Here is a 6,132-nt window from a genome sequence, read left to right as displayed (position 1 = left end):
GTTCGGATTCCAAAAGCAAGATCTACTGTCGATTCCATCAGCATGGTGCGGATAAAGCAATGGAGGCCAATAAATTATGCACGATAGTTACTCTCGACGTGAAGAATGCCTTCAATATGGCAAAATGGAGCAAAATAGTTGCAGCTTTAGCCAAATTGGGCGCTCCTAAATACCTGGTGCACATGTTATGGAATTTCTTCGGGAGAGGATATTGTCTTACGTTTCGGACGATGGACCTAACGCGTATAAAACAACCTGCGGAGTTCCACAAGGATCAGTCCTCGGTCTTCTCCTGTGGATAATAATGTATGACGGAATTTTCAAGCTGCAACTACCTAAAGGAGTGACAATCATTGGCTTCGCCGACGATATCAAAGTGACTATCGTGGCACAAGATATTGATTAGATCGGGGTACTCACAAACGAGGCAATTTTTGAAATCAGGTCTTGGTTAGAGGAAGTTGGTCTGACACTCGCGGAGCATATAACCGAGGTAGTTTTGATTATCAAGCGAAGGAAGCAAACATCGATAAAGACCAGGATTGGTGAACACATTACAAAGTTGCAACTAACGCTTAAATACCTAGGTGTCATGGTTGATCAAAGACTGAAATTCAAGTCCCATTTTGAAAATTTACCAACCAAAGCTTCCGGAGTGGCTACATTGTTGGCAAGAATGTTACCAAATAGAGGTGGTCCTAGGCAAAGCCATCGGCTCCTGATCTCGAGCGTTGTCAGCTGCATCTTGCTTTCTGCAGCTCCAGTCTGGGCACCATCTTTGAAGGTGGAAGCAAATAGAAAAAGAATTGCAGCCCCATACCGATTAAGTGCATTGCGAACGTCGAACGCTTACCGTACAATATCAGACGAAGCAGTTTGTGTGATAGCAGGCACGATCCCCATCGGCACCTTGGGGAACGAGGGTCGACGCCTTTATGACCCATCATATGCAATCGGCGAGTATTATACTTATCATCGGCAATTGGCACGAAGTGAATCTATTTTGGAATGCAAGAAAATGGGATGATTCACTTAAAGGACGCTGGACACACAGTATTATTCCAGATGTCTCTAAATGGATCAAACGAAGGCACGCGAGGTTAGTTACCATCTAACTCAATTCCTAAGCGGGAACGGAGGGAACCGTGCATACCTTTATCGCTTCGGGCGTGACGACTCCCCGCATTCCCCGACATGCGTGACGATTCCGGAGGATGCGGAGCATGTTGTTTTTAACTGGCCGCGGCCACACATAGAGCGGATTTTAATAAGGTTTTATTTTGTTTTACACAAAACTTTAAAAACGCGATACCAACAATTATAACTGTAGAAGAATCGTGGAATCAAGCTAAAACACGATTAACAAAGCGGTCTATGCAGTCCTCGGGGTCACTAAGCCGGGTAAGCGGTTCAACAATCGAGATGTCTGGCTTTGGAATGACGATTTTGAACTAAAAGTCTGTGAAAAGAAGAGCAAATTGGCAAATTTACAAGAATACCTACTGGGAAGCAAAGAAAGCGATCGCTGTCACCTGAGCGGATCATTACAAAGATCTTTATAATAAACTGGACACTCGGGATGACAACAGAGATCTTTATCGAGTTGTCAAAAGCCGGCACGAGCGCACACAGGATATGAAACACTACTATTGTGTTAATGATAAGAACGATACTTTGCTTACCGACCAATGAGCCACGATTGATAGATGACGAGCAGAGTTCAACGGAAGAATTTGTTCATCCTCCTCTTCCACTTCCTCATTGCCGACATTTAGAGCAATTCCACTTGTCGACGCCACTGAAGTCAATGAAGCAATAAAATGAAAGAAATTGGAGAAAGCAATAGGACCTGATGATATCGCATCTGAGCTCTAAAAAGCGAAGAGCTTGGACCCAATATTGTGGCTCAGTGAATTCTTCAATCGAGTTATTGGAGAAGGTAGAACATCATCGTAGTGGCAAGAAAGTACCACAGTTCCAATATTGAAAAACAAAGGTAGTCCTGCAGAATGTTCAAATTACCGTCCAATCCGGTTGCTGTCCCATACCATGAAGATTTTTGAACGTATTCTTGACAAGCGTCCGGATAGCTGAGTGGTTAGAGCACCAGGCTGCCGTACGGAAGGTTGCGGTTCAAATCTCACTGGTGGCAGTGGGATTTGTATCGTGATTTGATGTCGGACACCAGTCGGCTCAGCTGTGAGTGAGTGCCTGAGTCGAATCAGGGTAATAATCTCGGGCGAGTGTGTACCGTTACGGTCTGGAATGTTGTGCTCTAACACACTTCAAGGCCCTGATCCAATATGGATTGTTGTGTCAACGGTTATTATTATTATTCTTGACAACTGTATTCGTGAAATCGTTCAAATAACGGTGAATCAAGCAATGAATTGCTGTACGACTATTCGTGGAAAAACACCGTGAAAATCATCGCCCTCTTTACATTGTATATCTCGATCTGGAGAAAGCGTTTGATCGTGTGCCACATGAGCCAATCTGATATGCTGTACGGGAACATCATGTACCATAGGAACTCTGCGCTGTGTTAAATGACGCTATCACAATCCGCAAAGTAAATTTCTAAGTGTGGCGGCTGTATTAAAAGCGTTTTGTATCTCAACGAAGTACCCGCTTACTACTCCTCTTTGTTCTTGTTATGGACACTGTCACATGGGACATCCAACGTCCAGTGCTCTATACACTGCTTTGTGCAGATCACAGTTAGATACTAGACAGCTACCTCACTCCCCCTTGCCCCTCAAAGGGGGAAATCGGTGCGAGTACACACGATTTCAAATTGTTTTGCCCTTGAGAATGAGCGAGATGTACCGAAAACCCCATCAGCTGTGTTGGACATACCGCTCGGACTTGCCAATGTATTGGTGAGATTGGCAAGTTTTTGCTTATGTATAAGTGAATACGTGAAACAACTTTTTGCTATATGAGTGAGCACGCCGTAGTACCAGAATAGCAAAAGCTCACCGATCTCTCTCTTACCAATACGATTTGACGAAGATTATGCCTTTTCCTTGTTTAGCGTCTCTGATGTGTACAGATAAGCTTCTGCAAGCACATTTGCAAGTGGGGTCATTTTTGTAAGGGTACTGCCTATAGTAGATCTACTGTGGTGCAGATGATGTGTTCCTGGCGTCTCATAGCAAAAATGATCTCGAGCAAATTGTACAAAAATGGAATGATCGCCTCATGCCCAGAACTGAGCGATTTAAATATCTCAGATTAATGCTATCAGCCAATGAAGAATTGCGTTATGCAATTATTTCACGCATTAGCGCATCCTGGATGAAGTGGCTTTCCACTGCTGGCGTTATTTGTGATCGATATATCAACGAATGTTTCAAATCTAAAATCTATCGCAATGTCGTCCGTTCTGGCGTCTTCTATGGTTTGGAGTGTTGGCCGACTATAAAAGACAATTAAAGGCGTCTTGCAGTGGTGGAGACGAAGATGTTGCGTTGGATTAGTGGCGTGACGGGCCTTGATCATATCCGAAATGAGGATTTCCGCGATCGATATAGGATTGCACCGATGGCGAAAAAATTGCAAGAGAGGCTTCTTCGATGGTATGGTTATGTAATTCGTGCTAATGGGAATTCACTCATCATCATCAACGTCGAAGTCGATGGTGAGCGACCAAAAGGCTGGCCGAAAGAACGGTGGCTTCATACATTAGGTGGTGATTTGAAGGCCTCATGACTACATCCATATCAGGTCTTTGATCAAATAAAATGGCGCAATCGATTACGATAAGCCAACCCCACATGTGAATAGGACAAAGGCTAAAGAAAACGAAGATTCCGTCGGTTACGAAATATTCAACAGTCGACGTTAGTGTCATAGTGGAAATTACTATTTGCGAAATTGTCCCCTCTGATTTGCTGAATGTACATCCTCCCTGTATAGAAGGTATATATACTTACGAGGTTATGATCAGAGAAGAAAAGGCCTTTAGAAATATCAGCCCCCTGATTTGTGAAAGTGTGCTTCCCTGTTTGGTCTGCCGCAGTTTCTTGGATGCACTTACATCTAAAATTAGTTCATATAATATTCGTTCATATTTTACAATTTTTGCGTTTGGCGAAGCAAAGCAACTGTAGGCAAGGAACCTGTCAATTTCGCCTCTTAAAAATTCTTCACTGCTAGATGATGCGATTATTTCCTCAAGGAGTATATCTGAATTGCTTAACTTGCGCACGTTTCGATTTTGTTGGTGGTTCATACTGCGTTGCCTCCTCTTTATGGAAAGTTAATAATCGCCGTGTCCATAACAAACTCTTGGATTGCCTGGCTTTTGTGTGGCTGCGGAGTGGTTAAAGTTTGTCTAAGAAAATCTCATTAAAATGCACCACTACTTCGCTGCTGTAGCCAGAGTAGTCACTGTAACTGTCAACACCTGATCCCCCGTCCATTAGCACGGATCTATTGGGGATTGTAGCATTTTACCACTCCCCCTGAATGGATCCAGGTGTGTTCTTTCTTCCTTACCATTTCTAGAATTTTCTGCTATAGTAGCCAAGTAATAAACTAAATCAGCCCCAATATCCCCTCTGTCTCCAAATGGTAATTGTAATTCGTTTTTCACAACCATATGCCCAAAATTCTGGTATACTCTCACGTTCCCAATCATAATTACTCATGAAAATCGCCAGCGTTTCCCTTTTCGCTACCCTTGAAGCCCTATTACTCCGACCGTCCTGTCCTATTTTTGAACTGTTCACCTAGCAAACAGTGGACAGGGGGCGAAAGTTCGTAGGCGTTTAGAAATAGTTGCCCCGCACTTCCCCTCAGTTAGCTGCACTAACTCCTGCTTTAGGGGGATCTTCACTAAACTGCGGTTCATCCGTGGCGGGATATGTGCTTACGACGCAATCGCTGCTAAGATTCTTTTGGTAATCTGACTATAGCCATTTTTTGTCCTATATCGTTTTCCTTACACCGAGCGTACAAAATCATGCCCATGCAGGTACACCTCCAGATACGTATATACGCGTATTCATACGTGCCGAAAGAGGTTTCCTTATTCATACGAAGGAATGCACCTAATGAGTGATCTCCTTAGAAACTGGGGGTACTGCAGTACCACACCAATCCGCGGTAGAAGTAGAACAGACCCCTAGCATTTCGCCAATTCCCAAAAGTAAATTTAACAGGAAAAGATTGATTTCGAAGCTACTTTTCTTTATGGGCTAATAGTGCCTTCTAATGCACACTGTGAACAGGAGAACGAAGTCAGATAAGGAGTTAGAGAAGAGAAAATTGGGGTCAGTTATTGCCCAAAATATACAATAAAGAAAACTATCTTCAGAATCAATCTTTCTTTAAAGTTTGGGGATCTATCAGATGTTAATCTGTCACAGAAGAGATGTTACACTTTGATATTAGTCATAAGGCCCAGAAGCGATCTCTGTCTGTCAGCCTGTCGCACGCACTTTTCTGGGACATGGTGGTACCTACGAAATTAGGTGGAAAATTTAGAATTTTACCGCCTAGGAATTCAACGGATAATATCTTTTCATGTTGAGTTTATAGCGCGGTTTACATATTAACAAGAGGTGTGTAATTTTTTTTCTCAACGAATACAGCCATGTGAATACTGAATGAATGATTTCAGTTAGTACTTTCCAAAGTTTTGACCAGTTGTCTAACCCTCTCATTTCCAGAGGGGGTTAGAGAGTGGTTATTCATTTAAAGAGCCCATTCTAAGAAACTGTTCAAATGAAAAATCTAGGAAAAAGCAGGGTAGTGCTTGCATACAGCATTAAGTTCTGAAAATACTCTGCATTCCGATATCTATTCAACAAAACAATAGTATTCTAATATAATCTGTAAATCTATTAACTTGAGGTCCTGTTAGAGCCAACCAATTTTACAATAATAAATATGAGAATTAATTACGCCCGGTGAGTTGGGATTTAAGAATACGCTCAAAGTATCCGCTTCTTGCCGTAAAAGGCGACTAAAAGGGATAGAAATTTGTAGGGCGGCAACCTACAAAATTGCCTTGCTACCGGAACGTCGACAACGCTTGAATATAAATTGACGTCACGGTCATCCTTTTTGGCTGTAAAAAACCATGCATGCACGTTCCTCCTTGCAGTGATATAGACTGCACAT

This window comes from Hermetia illucens, chromosome 1 (genome assembly GCF_905115235.1).
Source record: "Hermetia illucens chromosome 1, iHerIll2.2.curated.20191125, whole genome shotgun sequence".
NCBI lineage: Eukaryota > Metazoa > Arthropoda > Insecta > Diptera > Stratiomyidae > Hermetia > Hermetia illucens.
This window is presented reverse-complemented; position numbering follows the sequence as displayed.